Source organism: Rissa tridactyla, chromosome 7 (assembly GCF_028500815.1).
Source record: "Rissa tridactyla isolate bRisTri1 chromosome 7, bRisTri1.patW.cur.20221130, whole genome shotgun sequence".
NCBI classification, from domain to species: domain Eukaryota; kingdom Metazoa; phylum Chordata; class Aves; order Charadriiformes; family Laridae; genus Rissa; species Rissa tridactyla.
The window spans coordinates 21,397,106-21,422,778 of NC_071472.1; positions in this window are offsets into that span (position 1 = coordinate 21,397,106).

A 25,673-nucleotide genomic window follows, 5' to 3' on the forward strand; every position below is an offset into this window, starting at 1 on the left:
CAAGTGCACATCCAGGAAATTCAGTCCTCACAAACAAGCAATCCAATCACTGATGTATCAAATAGAAAATCTGGAATAGAGCCAACACAGAGCAAATACAAAACTGTGAAGGTTTTATTGCTGGCAATGCAATTAAAACCAATGAAAAACATGATTTACATTGTCAGAAATGTGACACGCACATATTTTTATTTTATCGATTATGAGTGACTACTGTGACATTTTTCCAGACCATAGAAATAATTCTCAAATTTCAAGACACGGCTTCTAGTTAGGTCTGAATGAGCCATGTAGCCAAGTCTCTGGATAATACTCCTAATTTAAAGCTTCCTCAAATTGTTAATTCTTTTTACAATCTAAAGACAAATTTATATCAGATTTTCTCAAACACTAAGGCTATTCTTCAATATCCTGTCAGTATTTACAGTAAAAATTCCCATCTCTTAAATTTTCATCTGGTGTTATTAGTTCAGTGAACCTTTTCTTTGAGTCAAATAAATTATACCAGTCACTGAAACTTGTTTTTACATTTTTTGTGTTTATGTTACTTTGTGGGATAGATTTGCTTTTGTACATCCTGGTGTTCGGTCTTGCAGGCTTTCATTATCAATGTGTTGGGGTTGTTTTTCTCCTCAGTTCTCCAGATTCCTCCTTCAATTTGGTGCTGTATTTACATGTCATTAAACCAGTTTATGTCAAAATAAGACTCTATGCAGTTTCCAACAAATAGCACTGATAATGTGTGCTGCATGACCTTTGCTCCAACATACTGCTCTTTTATGACACCAAAGATGATGACATCAAGTGAATTACATTATGAACTTTACCCTTACAAGTTTGGATAATTTTTCTGTATAAATTCACAGCAAAGACAACCATCAAAGCTTTTAAATAATATTTCAATCTGTGGATTTAAATGAGCATGCATCTAACTCCTTGTTTTGGTGCTCAAAAGACAAATAGAAAAATTAAATATCTCCATGGATACTACATAATAAAATACAGCTGCTTAGAGATTAGTAAGCTATGAAACAATACTGAAACAATTCTATATGTATTTTCAAATAATCACGGTACTTGCACAGTGTTTAGTTTGCTTGTATTCATTAGCTGAAAGACAGTATGAATGAAGGGCAACCATCATACAGAATAAATTTATTTTCTTCACACAGAGTACTTATTACATAATAATTGTGTTCAGTTGCAATACTGAATACACCACTTAAACTTGCTTTAGCTATATGAACTCTTTAGGATGTAACTGCGAGATTCCCCAAACGACAATCCAAAAGGCATCAGAAATCATATGGACTTGATCTTGTGTCATTTAAATCCTGTAAGTTTTTGCACCAAGAGAAGCGAGTGAAAATACAGTGAAAAAGAACTTGTATTCTTGTACAAGACAGAAAATGACATTTAGAAAAGGGAGGTTTAGCAGGATGTTTAAAAGGAAATTGGAAACAGTTCTCCAGGAGGGTATCTGTTTCCTTAAGCATTCAAATTTAAAGGAAGGAATAAAAACGTTTGAAAAAAGATGAAACTCCAATTAAGAAAAAAGATCTTTCAGATTTTTTAACTCTGGCCTCACTTACAGCATAAGATCTCAAAGGTACAAGAAAACCAAGAATGGCAATGACAACATTGCAAGTTACTTTTCAGAGTTAGATTTCTCTTACATTACAGATTTGCTGCAGTGATTCCAAGAAGTCAATAAGTGACACTTTCAGAAAAGATGAAAGTACTACAGTACTTCTAGATTAAATTTTCAGAAGCTCTCTGGCTCAGATTTCACCTTCACTGAATGTATGCCAGCTGAAAAAGAAAGGCACGTTTCCTTGAAATGAAACTGAAGAGAAGAACTGCCACAATAGGCAGAAGTATTTCTTTAAAATGTTCTGCCTACATAAAATCCAGACATTTATGAAATTCTCATGGATTGCAGTCACGGCATCCTCACCAACACATTTGCTCAGTTCACATTTTCTTGGATGATGCAATTTTTAAAACGAGTAAAAGAAAAAAAAATAATCTTTTTGCTTGAAAGGAATACTTTTCCAGGAATAATCTTTCTTTTTTGTGAAGTAGAAAGAAGTAAATAAAAGTGAGTTTGTTGTGGGTTTTTTTGGGTTTTTTGTTTTGGTTTGGTTTGTTTTTTTTTTTCCAAATGGGATCCTTAGCAGGACTCTGATCCACAGAATAAGAGCTTAATATTCACATACATGTACAAAGATATCCAGAAATTGCACTATTAGAAATTGGAAAAACGTTTCTTTCAAGTTCACAAGTTCATTTATTATCTGTCAAATGCTACATTACAACAAACTTAAGACTCAGAATTTGGTCCAAGTTCTTAAGTCAAAAATTCTTATTTGATTTATCACATATATGAGAACCGAAGCTTTTAACATAATGTCTAAAACTGATTATGCAGATCCTCCTTGTGTAATGGACCATTTATTGTAAGGCACTCAGCTACTGTGCTTTCTTGCACAGCAGAAGAGTAAGCATAATTGCATACAGAGTTATGTTACATGACTAATGTTAAATTAGTTTTATCCAAAGCCACTTGCAACTTCTATTAACATATGAAGATTTAAAAAACCCTCCATTATGTTTAAAGTGGTTAAGGTCTCTCAAATAGTCTTTGTTATCGAGAGTGAAAATTTACAAAGAAACTACATTTGGAAATTATAAACTTAGAGACAATAAGCAACATTTCTCTTCTGAATTAATGGCAGAATGGTAACTTTCAGAAGTGGTGAATTTGCTTTGTATTACAGTTGCATATAAAACCAGAATAATATATTTTAACGTATTAAGTGATGTGCTTTGAGGAGGACGTGTTAAATGAAAAGCAGAGGCATTTTTCCATGCATAAAATGCAAACTTCCTGCAAAATAAAGTGGACAGAGAGAGAAGATGCATAACACTTGGCCTAACATCTACATTCTGTTGTGAAAGGCCTCAAAGCAAAACCACAGCCATGATACTTCTGAATGTTAAATATATTAATGTTGCATTCAAAATCAGTTTTAAGCTTGTGTGTAAACTGTAGTGTTGTCAGAAATCCTTGTCACTTTTGTTTTGTAAAATGAAAACCAAAGAAAAGAAATCAAAACCACAGCTACTCTACCAGTCCTATGTCCAGCACTACATTATTGGAGAAAGTTTCAGTTAAATCTCCCAAAAATCAAGGCTGTGAATAAAAGTGATGGACTGAAAACACCCTGTTTAAGAATGGAACATGACTGAGTAAGTCAGATGCTCTTCCCAAAAACTATCTGAAAAAAAAGCTGAGCATCAGAAATCTCGAGGCATCAGTCAGCCTTACAGTAAATTACCACCTTTAACAAAGTCACACAGAGAAGGTCGGTGATACACTGCAACCAAAGGCAATCAGCCGATCAAACCAAAGAAGTGCTGAAACATCTCCACTTTGTTGAGAGCTTTAATTCTGGGCAAGTCTATCTACAAACCATGGCAATTGGATTATTTTAAACAGCTTAGACATAAGGAACATGCATTTCTTCTTGCATATAGAAGTTTCTCTACTTTTCGACAGGTAAGAATTTTCTGGTCTCAGAGCAAAAAGCAGCCGTATCTGAAATAACAAATCTAATGATCCCTGCATCCAAACAATTATTATTACAGAAGAGGTTTATGACTTCCCACTTCAGGATATTGTTTCCCCTGAAACAGGCCACTGCCTTAAATTACCCATATTCTGCTTTTCCTCAGAGAGACAAACACAGAATTTCTTACCTCCTGCAGTTGGAACTTCGTATCTATACAACACAAGCAAGCAAGCAATTAATTATCTTTCTAAACAATATATGATCTACCCAAATTTTTAAATGACTTGAACTTCTAAATGAGTGTCCCCCATGAGAGAAGAACGCAACATTAAGTAAGTTTAGGAGGTGGAGTTAGGTCATACCGCACACCATGCCAGCAAACACGTTGCAGTGACTGAAAGGACGTGAGCCTATCTCAACTATCTGCGTTCACTCCTTAAACAAAAGGGTATTATTTCATATTACTACACATGATACGCTAGTCTAATTAAAGCCTGGCAAGACCATCAAACATAGTATGAGTTTTCAGTAACTTATTTTGTTGATTAGCTATTTTTTTTCCTTGTTATATAGTGGTACTGCTAATGGCTATGTCCTTTTATGAACAAATATATTTTTCCATTAATCATCAAAAATTTAATGGGGTCCACAGAGCTGACTAAAACAAAAATATGGCTTTTCTTGGTTTTGTTTATAAAAGACATATATTCCTCACGTTGTTAGCAATGTATTATCATCATACTAATATCTACAGAGCTCTGCCTGTGACCCTGAAAGACAATCTAAATTTACTTATTGGTCCTTCTTATCAATCATTAGATAAAAAGACATTACACAGGAGGAGCTGGACATAACAAATAGAAGGAAAATGCCTCAGATAAATTAGTTATTCCATTAAGGGTGCTATTTGAGAAAGAATTCTTGGAGGCATATGGCTGAGCCTCTGCACTGGCGCCTGTGGGAACCCCCACATCCAACAGAAACGCTGTCAGTAGTGACTAAGGTACACAAGATGAACCTCTGGGTTTTTTGAGGGCAACTCACTGGATTTTGTGAAACTTATCAGTTTTTAGGAAGGAAGAAAATTCTTAGAATCAGTCATAGCTACAAGGGACACAAAACGTTTACTAGAGAAATAAGCTGTGCTGAGCTTTTGATGATAGAAAAAAATTAGATAACCCAACAACAATTTCAGATTCAGTTCTCTCTCTCATAAGAATAAACAGATAATCCTCCCTTTAAAGATATTTCACTACAAGTTAAAGGATTTAGGTGTGGGAAGAAAGAAAGAAGTTGAGTTTCTTTTGTCTTTTTATAGCTACGTGCTGGAATTTTCAGTGAATCCATTGCTGATCCATTTAAATGTATCATCTCAAAGTTCATTTACTATCCAGAGAGACTGCCTCAGCAACAAATCAGAACTGCTCCACAATTTATTCAAACCTCATAATTTAGTACTAATGAATTATTAATACAGTAATAAATAAATGATATGCGCACTATATTACAAAGTACATAAGCACTGTGCACAACAAAGAAACTGCACACATCCACGTACATGGGATTTGTCATTAGATTGGCTCTTATAAGCATGGAATCAAAAAGTCATCTGTTAAGCAAGGTACATCAGAATGCTCCATGTAAATTACTTAAAGTTTGTACGTGATATTCAGACATTGCAGAAACATCTCCAAGTGATGCACTCATGCAGGTGCAGCACCGGCTATAAATTTTCTAGACTTTAGACTGTCACATGGTTCAAGGTTTTATTATCATTCTGATAACTTTACTGCAAAATTGATTTAAAAATAAAATTCTCTGGAATGCCTTACCTCTATCAGATTAAAGTCAATGTATTGGAATCGCTCTGACTGACTATACCAATGTCTTTACACCAATGAAACTTTCACCAATGCAGAAAGAAATATTGTGAATTATGACCGATTTCATGAATGTTAGAAGAAAACATTGGATTTGGTTTTTCCACACAGGGAACATGTATGCCATGTCTGAAGTAGAAGATTTAGTTTATTTCAACTGCAGCTAGAGAAGAAAAGAATATGTCAATTTCTGATAAAATTCTTGGTACTGTATTTATAATCACTTGTGTAAAATAAGATTACAGAAATCAGAGAAAAAAAAAATAGTTTGGGAGGCACCTTTGGAAGTCAGATAGTCCAAACTCAACTGAAAACGAGGCTAAGGTTACCTACATTATATCGCTTACACTAAGGACTCAGTAGGTTCAAGGGATCTGTTCCAGGTTGCTTCCCCATGCCCCTCCACTGCCTCTCTCCAGGATCTCCCAAGGCGCCTCAGTAAATCCTCCACCCACCATATTCCCAGTTGCTCCTCCTGCAAGCCCCAGCTCCTTTCACCAGCTCTCTAGAAGCGCTCATCACCTAATGCCCCTCCAGCTTTCCAGCTTGTGTTCTACCAGGTGGAACCCTGGAATATTTGCTGCAGGTTTCTGCTGGTCTGTTACCAAATTCTCCTTTCTGTTTTTCTGCTTAAATATTGGGCCATCAGTAACACAAGTCACCACTGCAAAGTAACAGCAATAAATGATGTCAAACCAGAACAGCTCCCAAAAAACTCCCCTCATGAACAACGAAAACAAATTAGGAACTGAAAGAGAATGAACTCGTTAAGCTACCCCAAGTGTAGGTTTAAAAAACAGAGGACTGTTTTATATTAGGAAAGTCCTCTTGAATAATAATAATAATGAAAAAAAAACAAACAAATAGAGAAAACGTAACAAAAACTAACAAGATACATACTGCAGAACCCAAACCTGTATTTCACTGGATTTAAACCAGTAAAAAATAACATTCTCAAATTCTTAAAATGGGATCCTGGTTTTTATCTACCACAAAGCTCAAAACATTATTGTTTCCTTTAGGAAAAGCACATGTCTACCTATAATACAAAATACATTTTTCCATTAACTGAAAACTGCTAAAATTCTGAAGCAATCTTTAGGTTTATTTGCTGTTATGGATAACATTGTCACCACATAGTAAATGTGATGGGATTTTATTAGGTGTTTCTAATGACTATTTTAAAAATTACTAATTTTTTTGTGCTTTGATTTTCTATGTAGTAAATGAGGAGTTCTGTAAAATGGTCAGAGAGCAAAACTGAACATATAATTTGAAAGATTACAGGCAGTAGATGTGCTTTGTTATTGCTTTGTCAAAAGCTTTATAGCCTGCAAACACCAATGGGGTCAGATTTTCTCCCTCAAATGTTGGAAAAGAGTAAGACAGTATTTTCTTTTTGCAAATATGAGACTACAGGAGAGAAGGAAGGGGAGAAAAAAGCAATTACCTCCCCCTCCCAGAAGGTAAAAACTGGCTACAGAATGTAAGAGACATAAAGCAAGGAGTACAGCCAGACCTCTTTCAGTTTCTCATTCTGGCCAGACAGGCTCCCTATACCTCCCTTAATGGGCTCATTAGTGTAATCTGAGTCTACTTTTTGTGCCTGTCTAATTTCCTAGTGAGGCTCAGCTGCTGTTCTGCAAATGGAAACACACTGGGGGTGATCAGTAAAACCTGGCTCGGGTTCTAGTGGTACGGAAGCAAAATTCCCAAATACATTCTATGTCTTTGTGCAAAACACTGAAAATGGAAAATTGCATCAGCATACATCATCACAGAGATGTAAGGCAGGATATTCTTCTTGAAAAAGTTCAGCTGTTAGGTACGAAAAGAATTTAGCACCTCCAGTACATTATTGAATTTTTATAAGTATCAGAAAAAAACTGTTTACTCATTACATCCATTAAAAAGCCATAGAAACAGAGTAAGATTGTAAAATTGAGATGAGAGTTCAATACCAATTATTCTTTTCAGTTCAACAGCATAAAATGCAGTGCTGTGTTGCTACAAGAGATTCTGAGGCTGTCAACCACGTTGGCAAAGTTCACTATCTGCTTCCCAAGGAACATGGGAGGAGGAGAAGGAAAGAGAAAAATCTTGACACCATGATGGGAAATCACAGGAGGTAAAGTCCAAAGCAGACATGTAAGAGAAACTTCATTCTCATGACAAAGCCTTGCTAACCTACTTCCAGCTAAAAGTTCTGCCCACAATAATGAGACATTTTGGAATGATGCTAATGCCACTCTGTACATAGAAACCTTTACTTTCTAAATATTTGAATCTGCACTAAAAAAAAAAACCCGAACAACACACTCCAGAACAAATGCAGTTTTTAATGCCCTTTTTTAATAAATCAGCACCAAGAAAATACTAGCATACTTCAAGAGTTTCACATTCAGTTCTTCACAGAGGAGTGCCCTAAGAATAGCTGTCCCCCCTAAGTAATGCCAGAACACAGGAGCCGGACGGAACTCTATCAATAATGCTGGTTTTCCTCCAAATAGTACAAATACTAGACAAACACAGAAGTGCTTGCTAATCTGTTAGTAAAAAGATCTTGTTTTGGCAGATAAAATATTTGAGTTCACATTTAAGCCTTAACATGGCCTAGGCTTTGAAGTTTCTGAGATTTTTGGTAACATCAGAAAAGAACGTTATTTGACATTTAGTCCTGGGTGATCCTTTTAGATAGTTCATTCCAAGATAAAAAGGTTAGCTAGCTTTTTCTCTAGAAACTGCAACCTCGCCTCACTTATAATTTAGTAATTAATCAATTATATAATTTTTGAAACAGAAAATAAAAGCGTTTACATAGTTGAACAAGAAAACAGATATTCACAGATGTATAGGAACACCAATTGACATACAAGAGGCAGAAATTTGCAGCAAACCAAGCCTGGAAACCAATCACCAACTCTGAATTAGCAGATCTACAACCCAACTAACTTTTTTAAAAGTCCAAAATATAAGACACAATGGAATAAATGCAATAGCTATTTGTATACATTGTAACACTTTTTTTTTTTTTAGTTTGAATTTAAATCGGTATTTTGAATCAAAACCTATTGAACACAGCCTTTGACTCTACTAAAATTTTCTATCAAGCTGGAACTGTTGATCAAACGCAGATCTAGATTATTTCCTCCTCTTTCTACAGTATTTTACTATTATTGATGATATACATATTAAAAAAAATAAATCAGGGTTACATTCAACTCCAGCTTTACCATCAAAAAGCAGTATGATCTACAAACAAAAATATGTAAATATAAGGGAATCAATCCTGTCATCTGCATATTCTGTCCCAACCAATTCAATTAATACAGCACAGTAATAGCAAAGATTCACTTACATTTACATACATTTCCATGAGTTTACAAAATGCACTACTTTTTATAAATATGAATACTAATGTAAGATTGCGCCTTCTCTGTGACACTGTAGCTATGGAATATCCACAGGAATGCCCATCAGACAAAGGTGCCAGGAGGGTATAGACAATTCAAAATGTGTTAAGATATTCAAAAAACTCCTTCAGCTGAAGCAGAAAATACATACATGTCAGCTAAAGAGCAATGTAGGAACCTGCACGTGGTAACACATTACAAACAGCACAGCAGTTAGAGGGGACATAATGGAATGAGAGGAAGCATTGATGGCCCTCTTCCTCAAGCCAAATTTATCACAAAAAAAAGAAAAATAGGCACCCCCGTCATCATTGTTTTAACCCCAATGTTAACTAAACTATTTCCAGTATTACGCCAGTGGCTGAAGTAACGATATAGGAAGCATTTCCTTTGCTTTTCTTACGCTTTCTACATGTCAGACTTATTTCACTACAGAATTGCTTTATGGCACAATTAAAAGACAAAGGGAAAAAAGATTGTGAAAGAAACTTGGAAAACGTATTGCTTGAATTTTAATCTTTAGAAAACACTATCGTGAGACCAGGATGATAACCACAGGTCTCTTTCACAATCAAATAAGCATTTGTTACACTCTGTCTGTTTTGCTCAGTTTTGTTCAGGGATGTAATTCTTCTTAAAAGAAAATTTTTCCCTATGACCACTAAGTCTTTTCTGTAAACAATGTTAATGCATTTAGGCTTTATCAGTCATTTTCAGACATTCATGTGATCATAAGCCAGAACAATGGAACTTCAAGGCAGCTTTGGCAGTCGTTTTCTGTGGAGCTTGAATCCCAAAGTCCTTATATTTTCTGGAGTATTTGTCCTCCCTCATCCCTTTTTCTTCTTGGCTTTCTATTTTATTTGGCTCTATATTATGAGACAGGTCTGCATTAAAATTTATCTCACAGTCCAACCAGTTGGCAAGAATACAACAGGAAACCTTTCTCCACTTGCACAAAACCGTACAAAACCCACACTACTGAAGACTCTAAAGGACATCTGGAAACACGTCTCATGTTTTCATTTACTTTTCTTATTTACTTGCTTTTGAAAAATTACTCCTGTTCTAGACTGTGTAAACAACAATTATGGACAGCAAAAAACTAACTGGATTAGGGTAAATTATTCTAAAACAAACCCCTGAAATTAGTGCTACCCTTGCACCTGCAGGGGAAATGATGAACAAATAAACAGATATGACAGTATCCTCTAAAAGAAAACAAAATATGCTGAATGAAAAAGGAAATGCAAATTTGAAGTAGTAATTTAATTTCATAATTATTTTCTTTCCACTATGTTTTGCCCTCCACGTTTAAATTTAGTTTCAAAATCAAGGTTGCACTGGCTGGTATCGATTGCCAGCTGATATATGAATCAGAGGCAGCAGTAAAACACTATACCACATTGGATTGCTGAAAAATATTGAAATATTGATAGTAATTAATGAAGCATTATTGTTGGTAATATTAGAATCAAACTAGGGATTCTGCAGCCAATTTACCTGAGTTTAATTTAAAGGATGTGACTGCTATGTGCAATGAGAAACAACTTTCAGCAAGTAAGTATAAAAGATTCTTGAAGATCGGGGAGAAAAGGATCAACCTCTATAAGCTATTTCATGATAATCTGTAGACAAAGATAAACATAGTGTCCTGGTACAATCCACTCTTCTGGGCACTGACAACATAAAAAGAATTCAAAAGAAAATTTTTTTTTTTCACCTCATGCTAGTATGAGAGATATCCATATTTTCCCAAACATGCTTAAAAATTCAATGATTAAGACTAAGGAGATGAAGTTGATATTTTACTGACTTAGCTCTTCATAAATTCTAAAATATTCAAAATGTTTGGAGTCATTGTATCAGCTGCATGACTACCTTAAAAAAAAGGCTCACCAAGTTCACACTGTATTATCAGGGTCTGACACTTGCTAGAAGAAAAAAAAAACAACATAGAAACATGTCTGCCAATAATGCCTATTCAGAAGTCACAGAACCATCAATTACCCCTGCCTTGAACACAGTGGTTCACAACCCTTCTGAACAAGCCCACCCTGGGCACTTGCTGTGCTTCAACAACTCAGGTTGGATGGAGCTTTGAGCAACCCGATCCAGCAAAAGGTGTCCTGGCCTGCCTGTGATGACAGGCCTGTCTGCCTGTCCATGCCTGAAAGGTGTCCCTGCCTCCAATGTGGAAGACAATAGCCTTTTGATCATTACAGGCCCCACCTCACACACATGAAAGCACTTCATTGAGTCCCGCTTTTATTAAGACAGCATGATCAGCAAGGGAAATATCCAAATTGATTTCCCTGATAGTTATCAGTGTTTGTTCATTATCAAATCTAGAGCCATTAGAAATACCTCTAGAAATAACACCTGTTAATCATTTACCTTGCAGCACAAGGCGCCAGATGAATACGGGAAACCTACAGGTAGATCTTTGAAAATATCCCTGCAGCAACAGTAACTAAAAGTAGTCACAAGCATATAGGGAACAGACATTCCCCCAATTCTTCCAACTCAGATTTGCAACTGGAAAAGGGAGCTATATCACAACATGCCTTTAAAGAAAATGATAATTTAGAGGAACATAAAGTGATATTCCAGGTAAAGGATTATTGGTGAGATGACAGGTATCCCATTCCACAATGTTGGATCAAATTCATTTTTCATGCAATTTTATCATTTTAAGGGAGGCTCTGGAATCACCCTAAGGCAAATATGCAACTGAATTAGAGGGTCTTGCTATAAAATCTGGAGTAAATATGGAATAAACCAAGGAATTTGAGGGCTTTTTGTTTTTGCGACATTTGAAGGAAAGAGAAGGGCTTGAGTGGCTGTATCTCTGCCCCAACCCCTACATCAAAGCTGAGAATGCGGAGGGCAAACTGCATATCCACAAAAGTTCTTGGGCGGATTCAAACATGAAATTTAAAGGAAACTATTAGAAATCATCATAATACGCTTTCTTCATGTGAAAATAGTCTTAAAATTAAATACTTGCATTATAAACAGTTTTTACAAACTCATTGTGAAGATTTCAAACATACACTTCTGCAGGTTCAGCAACGTAGCATTTGCCAGCATGTATCTTGGCATCAGAGAATTGTATTATTGGCTAAAGCTTCCTGTAATGACTACCATTACCTAACTCGGAAGCACATTTGTAACTTTTGTATGAAGAAGAAAATAAATGGTGTCAAATTCAGAATGCAAAGTGCCAAAACTCAGCCCCACAGGAAGACATCCTTTTAGACGGCCATGTGAAGAAAAAAAACCCAACAACAACAAAAATCCCCAAAAACCAAACAAAAAACCCAACCTAACCAACCAAAACCCATCAGTGTAATTTGGTACATGGAATAATCTATTGCTCCTTGACGTAGGCACACAACCTTTCTTAATATGCAGTAGTACATGGTCCCCTAGAAACAAGGGAGTGCTACCTTGTTGCAGAAAGCAGCAATGATATTGCGCAACTGCAATATAATTAAAACAGAATTACAAGACATTCACAGAAAATATTTTTTCTTTAAAAAGTGCTATACAAAACTGCATCACTTGGTTTAAAAAATGGTTTCTTGGTTTCTTTCTTTCTTTTTTTTTTTTTTTTTTTTTTTTTAATTCACCACCATTTTCTTTTTCAGGCAAACAGAAAGCAGCTGTTTCAGACCAGACCACCAGAGCCACTGTACTTTATCAGCACTGTGGAATGACACGCAGCTTCAAAACCTTCCGTGTTCCTTCCTTCCCAGTCATACAGGAGGAATAAATAATTTAATCAAGTATTCATCAGGAGAGGGGAATAGCCTATTAGTCTGTGCCTGCATTCCTTCCCCCTCACTTCCTTGCATCTCTTAGAACTCCAGATGACGTGGAAGTGTGTGTCTTTCTTTTTATATGTGTGTTTTATAGCTTAGCCAACAAAAAAAAGCTCTATGAATTTAAGAAATAAAGAAACTTCCAAGTATCTTCAAATTCACACACAGCTTTCTAAAATTTAAAGTGAGTAAAGAACCAGTATAAACAGAATGTTACAATTTTTGGAAAAGAACCAGAAAATTCACACTGAACAAGAAACTAGAAGAATGGCACTAAAACAACACCACCTTTAGAAAATCAGTTACCAGAGAGTTCTTCAATCCCCAAAATTAAACATCCATCTCCTTCTAAAAGATACCTATGAGCACACATCCCCATAATGCAAAACCATGAAAAGGCAGTGGGTTTTGTGGCCAGTTTATTTGCTGGTAAACATATTGACGTCTCTAAATTACTTACAAAGTACCAAGCGCTACTGTCATTTGACACATTTCCCCAAAATGGGAGGAACATTGTCATCAATCTGACTGAACAGGGGCAGATTCTAAACAGAAAAACTTAAAAAGCATCCTTATTTATTATTCCATTTGAGCTGGACTACAATCCTCATAAACAAGAAATACAGATGCAGTAGCATTGTTGGACACCCTTGTCCCACTTCTAGAGTTTTTAATAAGTGTTTTAACAATGTAAAAGCTTGAGGAAAAGAAAAAGCTATCAGTACTGCTCTTAAACATACAATACACCTAGAAATGATGGCATTTGCTTAAAAGAATGGGAGTTGCTGTTTTAAGGCTTATAAATGCTTGATGCTATTTGCTTTCTGTTTCATCTGCCTCTGTGATTCAGTTGCCACACTGTCAACCATTTCTCTAAAAAGCAAAACAAACCAGTCATCACTCCCCCAAGAACTAGAAATTTACTTACTTTTTTTTTTTCTTACGGTGAAAGATAATAGTATGGTATGGAGGCTGTAAAAAACCCCCACAAACCCACAAAAAAAACCAAACCACAAAAAAAACCCCACATCCCCAAATACAAACCCTAAACAACACTTTACAATATAAGAACCTGAGACTAATTTCTAGAATAGAGTCACTTTAGTTCCAGTGCAGAACAACCTACTTCTACATCTATGTCCCTCAGCAAAATTCTGAGACAATTGTTCTGCATATCCACGCAGTACTATTTAATTTTAAAGTAATTCCTATTCCATCTTAGAGTGGTCAAATCATTTTTTTTTATATTAATAGAAACACTCTCTCACCCACCCTCTGCATGCCTTTAAATTATTAGGTAATTGTTTGAATCTTGTGGGCCACTGCTCCATTTGGCACTGTGTCAAACTCAAAGAAATCCACAAAAAGTAAGTAAAGCATTATACAGCAGAAAGTGCATAATTTACAACAATCCAGAGAAGCAGTATTTCTTAAGGGCTCTGGAAATCTTTTGGTATCCACAAAACAAAAAGGTGAAAAAAGCACAAGGCTGTGATAATTTCTGCACTCCCTTTTCATAATAGATAAAACTTCTCAGAAAGCAAGTGTCTGAAGACTTCATCACAAATTGAATCAACTTTCTACGGAGAAAAAAAGAGACACTCTTATTTTTGTAGCGCCTCACCAAAGTCCATTTCAAGATTCTGGACTTCTCTGAATTATCATCTCAGATATGTTGGTGCACAGGTTTCATGAAAACAGTATGCGTCTTATCCTTAAACAGAAAATCACTGTGATTATTTAGTGCAGCAAAGCCTCCGGAAGTCACTACTTCACTCCTTTTCATCATCAATGAAGTAGTACATCATCACTACATGGAAGGAAAGAGCTCTGCTTGAATTCAGTGAAAGGACAAAGACACAGCAAGATGAAAATAAAATATGCCTCTAGGGATCGGGAGACGGAAGGAGAGTGAGGGAAAGACAGACAAAATAAGTGATCATGGCTATTTGGTGCTCCAGACAAATGGACTCTTCTTTCATTCAATTTATTAAATCTAATTAACAAAATAATCTTTTTTAAGCCACAGAAACTGCTACAAAATATTATTAAATATCATCTTTGAAACATCATTAAGTATTAACGACAAGTATCTACAGCCTGAAAGCTTTATATCACATCTTCTCTATGACAGTCTTCGTTTTACAAAAAGAGAACCGAAAATTAATACATCACTTGAAGGACATACAATAAAATTAAGTCTTTAAGATTATAAAGGTGAAAAAAAAATCATACCAATTCTCATTATTTTTACTTACTTATATATTCTTTACAGGTACTTAAAGTCATCACTCCATTTCTGAAATATCTTTTCCCACCTAAATCTCAGGGTCATGTTATTAATGAACTGGGTAACTCAAGAGTAAGTTGAGATCTCTTTTTGTAAAAAGAGCTGTATGCTCTTTTTATCATGGGAAAATATAGTAAATCCTTCTTAAAAATACATCAGTTAGGCTGCAAACAGAAGAATAAGTTTCTGAGAATTAGGATCTATTATTTAATACAAGTGCAAGTTAGTTAACATATTTTTCTGAATAAATGTGGTATAAAATATAGAGCTCAAAATTACCTAACACAATGGTCCACTGTGTTATGTAGTGACGTCCTTCGAAATCTCACGCACAGGCTACAGATGAAATACAGGCTGTGTTGATCAAGAATTTTGAATCCAGCAGTGACAGGACTGACTGCAGGCAGAGGTCAAGCAAACTACTATCTTATGTCCTCTAAGACAGATCATGAGAGAACAGAAGTTTAACACAACCCACCACCACCACTGCTCTACACAAAAGCTGGAGTCTAAGTCCCAAGAGAGAAGTACTGCAACAGAAAAGGAATCGTATTTTTACTGGGATAGAAGAAAAAATAGATTACTCCATGAAAATCAGTGTCTCACACCCAATAAATGGCTCTGTTCCTGGACGAGATCCCTCTGACTGTGCTGAACCTGAGGTCTCTATTTTAAATAGAGATCTTTCAGGTTTTGATGGATTGCTAAGGAAGGCAGCCACCTCCATCGCACCCTTAACATGAGATGATGCCAAACATGAAGTTCTTTCACCGCCACTGCTCTTTCTATAGCCATGTTTACCCACGCAGTGTATCCATGTATTATTTTCCTCAGTAAGTATCACCTCACTGTGACTGTTTTCAGAGCCCCACTGTCTCCTGTCTCTTTGCTCGGTTGGCCTGTATGTATTCAAAAACAACCAACACTAGAAGCACTCTATCTGGTAATTTCAGTTCCTGAATAATGACCTTCCTCTTCCCCCACCAACTGCCTAGTTAGGAAAAGAAAATAATTTTAAAACACCCTGAGCACTAGATAAATAAATTCAGTAAAGAAATGAGAAACTTTTTTCAACAAAATGCTGCAAAGCCTTTATAAACACATTGTAGCTATACAATATATTGTAACTGCTTTCCTCTGCCTGTACCCATTAATCCAGTTATACATATTAAAAACTCTGAAGGCAGTGCATATCTTCAAATCATTAAATTTAGTTCATTTCAATTCCTCTGAGGTTTTCTGCTTGAATATAAACCTTGTTATAAGAGAAGGTTTCCCAGATAGAATCAGGATGGAGATAAGAGCTGAGCAAGCACAGAAATGCACACCACTTGCTGGCCAACCACAACCTCATTGCTGAGGAATGTCCAGCTCCCAGGCAGCAGGTACCAGAGAAGCCACATGGACAGTGGCATAGAGTGCACCCTCAGCAAGTTTGCCGACGACACCAAGCTGTGTGGGGCTGCTGACACGCTGGAGGGAAGAGATGCCATCCAGAGGGACCTTGACAGGCTGGAGAGGTGGGCCCATGCCAACCTCATGAAGTTCAACAAGACCAAGTGCAGAGTCCTCCATCTGGGTCGGGGCAATCCCAAGCACTGATATAGGCTGGGCAGTGACTGGCTTGAGAGCAGCCCTGAAGAAAAGGACTTGGGGGTGCTGGTGCACAAGAGGTTCAACATGAGCCATCAGTGTGCACTTGCAGCCCAGAAAGCCAACCGCATCCTGGGCTGCATCAGGAGAAGCATGGCCAGCAGGTCGAGGGAGGTGATTCTCCCCCTCTACTCCACTCTCGTGAGACCCCACCTGGAGTACTGCGTCCAATTCTGGAGCCCCTACTACAAGAAAGATATGGACGTGCTGGAATGTGTCCAGAGAAGGGCCACGAGGATGATCAGAGGGCTGGAGCACCTCTCCTATGAAGACAGACTGAGAGAGTTGGGGCTGTTCAGTCTGGAAAAAAGAAGGCTCCGACGAGATCTTATAGTGGCCTACCAGTATCTTAAGGGGGCCTACAAGAAAGCTGGTGAGGGACTTTTTAGGATGTCGGGTAATGGTAGGACTAGAGGCAATGGATTAAAACTATAGGTGGGTCGATTCAGATTGGACGTTAGGAAGAAGTTCTTCACCATGAGGGTGGTGAGACACTGGAACAGGTTGCTCAGAGAGGTGGTGGAAGCCCCATCCCTAGAAGTGTTCAAGGCCAAGCTGGATGGGGCTCTGAGCAACCTGATCTAGTGGGAGGTGTCCCTGCCCATGGCATGGGGTTTGGAACTAGATGATCTTTAAGGTCCCTTCCAACCCTAACAATTCTGATTCTATGATTTAGGGCAAAGAAGCTCAAGTCCCTACTAGGTGGCAGACCTCCAAAAAAGCATTTCCTCACTGGCTGGCCAGCTGCTCAGAAGGCACATTTCTCACTGTTATAAAGTATTTTCATGCTAGCCAGATGATCAAGAAGCATACACATATTAATAACGCATTTGGGTACTAGAAATAAAGAGCTCCTTCCCGGCTGCCATCCTATCAAATATCAAACATCAAACATTTCCTCTACACATGCAGTTAAACTGCCAGCATCAGAGCTGCACAACTGCGTCTAGCAAATGCAGTAGGAAGGGGAGGATGCAGCCTTTATACATTCTGTAATAGCCTATCCACTGATCTAGACATTATTTATACACAGTAAAAATACTTGGGCAAAACACTTCTCAGGGATGCTGTAAATATTCCAAGACATACATCATACGTTCAGGAAACCTGGAGATATATTAAAGAACACAGTAGGATTTCAAACTGCATACTTAAGGCACAAAAAAAAAACCCCTTGTCAATGACGTTGTAGCAAGATAAATCAATATCTGTAAAAGTATGGTGAAGTTTGCTGGTTTTATATTTTTCCTCAAGAGTATCTTCTCACTGTATCATCAACTCATTTTCATACCAGGATAATCTGTACTGTAAATCATACAGATACAAAGCCAAACAGTGTGTCAAATGCAATGGGCTTGCCTAGCTTTTTCCGGGAACTCAGGTGGCAAGACTCAGCAGTCTCTCAGGAGTACCCACAACAGGGACCAAAATTAGAGACAACCTGCCTGCTGCTGCTTTGGGTGCAGCATAAATGGCATCCAATCTCTATACCCTGGCACGTACGCTGGGCATGGTACCAGTCCCTGTGGCACCCCAGTGCTGCCAGCTCCCGGAGGCAAGGAACAGAAGCAGGGAACACTGCAACGGCCCCCGAGGGACACTTTATGTTTCTCAGCTACTCAGGCCACTCTGTCCAAGATATGGCAATTTTAAACAAGAATTTTATGTCCAAAAGTTCAGGATAACACCGGGTGATTCTGCACACGCATCATCTGAGAAAGATACCATTTTAGGATGAAAGAAAAATAAACTACATCTATATGTCAATAATCTCGTCAACAAAATAGTAACCCAAGAAGATCAACTAAATGCGCAGACACAGGGGGAACTCCCAATTAATACCTGTCACAAATACGTCACAAATGCGCGCACTCAGAGAGGCTTGCTGGAGCGTTGTTGTTTTCCCTTACTTAGCTTGTTGAACTCCGGGCAAGCAAGATTTCAAAGTGTGACTTTCAAAGAAAGAGTCCAATCTTGACAGAGAATTTGACAGAACTTCTAGGGGAATAACTGTATTAAACTTACCTGCTTGCATATGAAAATATATTCAAATCTCTGTTGTGGCTTTTTTTTTTCCCCCAGAATGCAACTGCATGCAAGATGGTTTAATTTTTGTTTTAAACTTCTGCTTTGCTACTGAATTTCTACAGCAGATTTCTTCCAAGACTTTAAGAAAACTATTTATACAAAACTTATTACATTGCATAAGAAAATACAACCTGTATTTAGAAACGTGAGAAAGGGTTTATCTCCTATCTGGAAATCAACTAGTTAACAGTATCAAAAACCTTAACAAAAGGAGTAAGACAATTAATGGGAAATCTTCCCTGGTAACCGACCAATGTGCTTTGGACACAACTGCGTCAACCAGCAAAACCACTCAACGTTGAGAATGACTCAACTCTCTAAGGAGCGTGACACCTGTGATTATTATTGATAACTACATCCTTGTCCTGGGCTGAGTTGACAATTTATTTCAACAGGAGGGAAAAATCTTTTCGATGATTAAATTATAGTTTTCTCTCCTTGTGTTCTGGATTGTATGCACATATGCCGTCCCAAAGGACATGCTGCAGGAGACATCCAACTCACTGTCCCTACAAAAAAATTAAATGAGGACATATGTGCTGAAGAGGTTGCATTCAGGCACAGTGTGTTTCCTTGGACCGGAATAAGGTGGAATGTCTTCTACATGCTATCACGCCTTGTTAGTAGTAAGTATGTATTAACAACAAATTAAATTTGCTTATATGAAGAAAAACAAAGTATTTATCTTTTCAGCATTGCCTCAAAGCTTCATCTTTGCCTCAAACAAGAGAAACGAGTTTTGAAATAAAATATTGAAGGCAAAAACTGTCCATATCTATATTGCACTGCTGGTAATAAAACCTTAGATTAACAAAATCTGTTTAAAAGCCCAGGAATTTCTTCACATCTCATACTGTTTATCTGCACTTTGCATTTCTTTCAATGTGTGTATTTAAAAATCAACAATCTGTTTTGCTCACTTTGGTTTCTCTCTGTTGAACTTCAGCTCCAAACACCAAATAATGTTTTAAATACAGAAGGGGCAATGTTTGCTTTTGTGTCTCTTAGGAATAATGTAAAAGTATCTATCAATGCCTAAGATTGACGCAAATCTTGTATTGTCGTCAAATCTGTGTTGGTTTGAACTTCAGCTAAATACACCTTTCGAAGACCATTTAAAAAAAAACACACCGTTTTTAAAAATATGTAATAAAGAATTAAAAAACAAGGATGCTAGATGAAACTATCCTCTTGAATCCCGAGCACAGACAGGTGACAGGGATGGAGCGTGGGTGAAGATGACACCAAACCCCTCGGACTGGCTGACGGCCAGCCTGGCGCTTGGCAAATCTTGCAGCAGGCTGTGCACGGCTCCGACCGCCCCCAGCCTCGCTGCGCGATGCTCAGCAGAGCTCTGCCTTCCCACCCCGACACACCCTTCCCCAGCAGCACCAGCCTGGGACCTGCTGCGTTTCTCACAGAGAGAGTGGAGCCAACACGCAGGGGGGATTCTTCCTCATTGCCTGCAACAGCCGCGTTTGGCAAACACCAACAACGCAGCAACTGACCAGATTCTAATACAAAGTAGACTTTCAGTCCAATTCGAAGCTAGAAGGCATTTCCCACACGCTCAACTATTGACATCAAAATGGCAGCGTCAGGACTGTCTTTCATTACGTAGGCAAAGTCACACCTTACGCATCAAACAGGAAACATGTCATTAAAGTAACTCATCTTAAGGTGAGGGTTTTGTTGCAAACTCCCACGCATGTATTTGCTCTAAAACAAGTTCATCTGGGGGGGAAAAATAAATTAAATTTTCTCTTCCACTACTTAATTTCACTTTTTACATCCCACTCTTTAATCTCTTTTTAATCTATTCCAGAAACAATGAGTTATTTCAGTAACAAGGAAACATTATATAGATTGAAGCCCTCAAATTAAACAGCAAAAGCTGAATTTATGTAAGTGCAGGAAAAGTGTACTGAAATTAATCTTCTCAAGGAAAAGCTTCCCACTGCATGACTTTTCATAAAGCAACCATGTACTTTTGTGTAAGGGTTGCTCCCACTCTTCGTTTTCCTACCAAAATTTTTTTGAGGTTGAAGCAGTACCACTCTGTGGAAAGCACGAAGCGTGCTTTTCTGAATTACTACTCTTTGTATAAAAATCACAACAAACCAATTTGGATAAAAAAAGAGCTTTGCTCCACCCGGAGTACAAGAAGGGATGTGAGAAGTTTAGAGTTAAGGCAACAAGGCACATAAGAACAATTAATGCATCAGGCTTTTGTTTTCTACACAAACAGCTGGCAGATAAGGCTGCCTGAGACGAGGACACGCTCTTCTTCCTGGCTTCTCCTGTTGCACTCTCTCCTCTGTGCGCTTCTTCCATCTTTCTACAGATGTGGTCACCACTGCTTAGCAACCAAGGGGACATGATGGCACAGAGGAAAATCCTCCATCTAGAGCTCACCCTGCTCCACCTCCGCGGCTCCAAACTCTCTCTCACGGCAAATTAAGAAGAATGCGTTTCTTTTGTTGCCTCAAAGATAACCAAGCGGGACCTCAGACATAGCTTGGTGTGAACTGAATTTTCTTTCCTCAGGGGGTGTACAGGGGAGAATTTAACAAGCTAGAGACTAGGAGAACCTGAGACTTGCAAAAAAAGAGCTCCCCAAATGTGAATGCCAGTGTGGAGAAAAAAAAAAAAGAAAAAAAAAAGGAAGAAGGAAGAAAAAAAAAGAAAAAAAGGCAGACACGACAGTGATGGGGAAGAGGAAAGCAAAAGAAGGACAAGGGAAGCAACCGAATACAGTACCTGCTTTTACTCAGCGCTCCTGCCGTCCTCCGGGGCGAGGCCAGGCGAGGAGGGGGCAGAGGGGCTGGCGAGCGGCAGCCGAGAGCAAAGTCCGGGCAAACCCCCGCGAACAAAAGGGCGGAAAGAAAATACTCACTTCTCCCATGCCACAGGTAGGTGTTGTCTCCGCGCTGCAGGGCTCCCGCTGCTCCTCGGGGCCGTCTCGCCTCCTCCGCTCCGCTCCGCTCCGCTCCGCAGCCACCGCCCCCCGGGAGCCTCGCCCGGCCCCGCCGGGGAACCGGCCGCGCCCGCCGCCACAGCGCCCCCTGGCGGAGACCGCGGGCCGGGCGGGGCCCGGCGGGGGGGCGGCGGCCGGAGGGGAGGTGGCCAGTGGCCCGGGGCGAGTGGGGCCGGGAGGGACCGACCACCCCCGGGGCAGGTGGAGACGGCGGGCACCGAGGGGCGCAGACCTGCGCCCCTCGGTGCCCGCCGTCTCCACCTGCCCCGCAGCGAGGGGCGCTAACGAGCTTTTAAAAATATTTAGGTGCGTTTTTTTTCTACTGATGGCTCTTGGAAGGAAGCGATCATTGCGGCTCAGTGCGAGAAGAGGGGTTTTGCGTGTTGTTTTGCTCAAGGAGGTGCCCCAGAGTTGTCGTGTCTTGCTTAGGCAGTAAAAATGTCCTCCGTGCTTTTGGGTGCGGACAACAGCACTTTCGGGGAAAACAGGCACCTGAAGAGCACTGAGCATTGAGGCTCTACAGCTCTAATTTCTTACAGTGTGTATCTAAAACCATCACGGGTAGCTAGCTGAGACCAAAAAAAACCCAGCTAAGTGCCAGTTAAAAGGCTTAGCCCCTGAGTTAAAATGCCAGCCCACCTGGGCTGCTCAGCACTTCCACCATCCGTGCTTCATGTTCCTGGGTGTGTTCACTGCACCAATTCCGTGTGCTAATGTTCTCAAAACCTCAGTGGACCTAGAAGGCCACATAAATTAGATGTATCTGTAGTTTTTGTCTGTGGTCATAGAATAAGACTATGAAAAGTCACTGGAAGGATCTCGAATTCCCTGCTGCTTCAGAGCAGGGAAGGGCAACATGGGATAGTTTTGGTGTCAAGAGTATGAAAATTCAGCATACACCTGTCACAACAGAATAATAATTGAAGTAATATCAATTGTTTTCTTCATTTTTAGAAATAAATCTTCACCTTTAGAACTAAGAAAAATACGTTAACAAAACCCAGAAGCATAAACTTGAAAATGTTCGTATGTGATCTGTCTTTTGTGGTCACATTCGCTTGCCCAAAGTCTGCCACTTGTTCTGAGAAGCACCAGCACACCACGGCAGGGAGGAAGAGGTGTGAAGAGGGTGTACTCTTCGCTTCTGTCATTTTAGCACAGAAAACAAGTATCCTGGTTTGAGGTAAAGCAGAATCACTTTTCTTTTTAGTAATTTTCCTTTGCAGTTAAGCCTTTTCTAACTCTCTGAAATTAACGGTGTATTTTTCAGCCAGTGTCCGCTTCTAGCAGATAAGGTCTGATGTTTATAGTGAACACCAAGGAATGCTATGCAGAGAGGCTCCCGCTTATACTTACTGCTATAACAGCCCAGGTCAGCTCACTTTGGTGTGTGCCCCACTGGAGGGCTGGAAGCAGAAAAGTGTAGAGGGGTCCCACCGGGGGGGAGGCGCGGACAGGACGGGTGACCCCAAATTGGCCAACAGGATGTTCCATCCCATCTGCATCGTGCTCAGTATAAAAGCTGAGGCCTCTTCCTTCAGTGGCCGGCATCCAAGGAGGACTCTGTCTGTTCATCTGCCTTTGATCCCGACCCGTGCATTCCTGAATCCAGTTCTTGAGTTCAGCTCCCATCTGTTGCTGAGTCCAGTCTGGGACTTTCCCAGTGCCTGCTGGTGACTGTCATCTTGGGAACCTGATATAGTTTTGTATATATCGTATATATTTCATTATGTTCTTATTAGTATTATTATATTTTCTTTTTATTATTTTATTATTAATACTTCATTAAAGTTTCTTTTCAAGCCATAATTTCTCTCTTCCTCTCATTTTCTCTCCTCTCCTCTGAAGGGAGATGCTGTTCCTTCTCTGAAGGGGAGCGAGGTAAAAGAGAGCATCTGTTGTCCGTTCTAGCGGCCGGTCCAGCCCAAACCATGACAACAGGTCACATGTTTCTCTGGCACACTTACTCATTTCCCCAAGTTGTGACAGATTCGGTACAAGCCCCCAGCCACATGGAACCTGCATGAAACAGTGTCCATATTGTCCTGTCTGCCTGCCAGAAACCAGCTTCTTGATTGTGTCCAGCTTTCTCTTCATTTTAAATAAACTTTTAAAAATATTAAAAATGGCACTTACTCCCTGCAGTATAGTAATGGCATTTGACAACTTCAGTCTGGTTGCTCCGAACAACATACATTCTAAGAAGCTGTAATTTAGCAGAGGAGACCTGTTACCTGACTTTGGCGACTACAAATGAAACACTTTAGATTTCTGTATGCATTTAAAGTTGAATGTTAAACTGGAAGAAGGAAAATTTTATTTTTATTTTTTCTCCTCTCTCAAAATGCAGCCCAAATAAAGGGGCGTTTCCCCCCCCCTTTTTCACTATATTCTTTTTTTCCTTTTCCTTATCATTTTGACATTTTACTGCTGTGGTACATTTGCTTTCTGAATTACTATGTTGAAATCTGTAATATTTCAGTATCCAATGTTACTGGAGTAGTCATGTTTGTCTTTGGGACAAGACAGGCCTGTGATATTCCAGATAATTATGATTACGTAGTTGGCTAACAATGACAGTGCTGGTAAAAATTACTGTGTCTTATACAACCAATAGATTTCCTTGTGACACAGAATGCTAAATTAATATTAAATAAGTAATTTGTTACATTAAAATGAAATAGGTCATTAAAAGCATCCCCACACAGCTGTGGCGTTTTTCATCTGTGTATATAACAACATCTACTGCAATGGGATCTGGATTCATTACTAGGCTGCAATTAACTCAGTGCTAGAGTCCCACAGACTACAGCTAATTTATTTATTTGGTCCCTGTTTTCATGCAGACAAAGTCTTAGTCACACCCCATAATAATAATAAAGTCATTATTACTATTTAATACAAGTAATAGAATGATAACTGTAATAGCTAATGAATAAGTGAAAAGTGATGGGGTTTATAAGATCGTACAACCGGTTTCCAAGGGAGAAGATCGAGTGAATTGCAATAGTTAATATCGTAGCACCGCTCAGTGTTCAGACTGGATAGAGCTTTGTAATTAGTACATTTCTTAACAGATGCATTGCCATGTGAAGCAACGCAGTGATCGTACTATTTATAATCTCATTAATCTTATACATATGGCAATGTGCAGCTTACTTTACATATACCATTAGAGAAGTAAAGCATGGATACAAACATTTGCTGAATATAAACATATTGGAAGAAAAATGTCTAGTACCTATCATGATATAAACAAGCCAAATGGAAGTATTAACAGAATGGAAATCAGTACCGTTTGTTACCAGCATCTTCTCTCCAAAAGTTAAGAAAGAATTTTTGACCCATTTAGTCCTTTAGTTCCTTATCTACTTTCCTACTTACAATAGATCATCCTGAAGAACAGAACAGACTTACCCTCTGCCCACGCTTCCTGCCAAATAACATTATACCATATAATGCATTACTGTGCTAACTTTTCATTCACGGACATGATTAGCCAGGAGACGGTCAATAATTGGCTTCAGAAAGTCTAGCCTCTTGCATCATATTTCCAGCTTGACATTGGGCCATGTTAAAGTCACAATGCTTGTATTAATGTGACGTTTTCCTCATAAGGATTGGATATATGTGAAATTAAAATGATCCTATTTTCTTCTCCAGCAATCCTTGTTTCTGTCAGTCATGAAATATTGCTGTCTCAGGAGCTGCTTCACTGGTGCCTCTGCAGTAAGCCAAGATCAGCAACTTCCTCAATGCCTGTCAACATTCAGAAACAATTAATTTTTCATTGGATTTTTTTTAATGTGTACTTATACTAATCTTCCCTTCCTCTTAGTCAATGTTTGTAATTTTTCTTTAAAAATTGTACCATCAGACTTCACTACTTGCACTGTCCAGGTAGGTGTTTCTTCCTGGCATTATATTGTCTACCTTCTTCTGGATTTTCTTTGCTGTAGTTTCTTTTCTG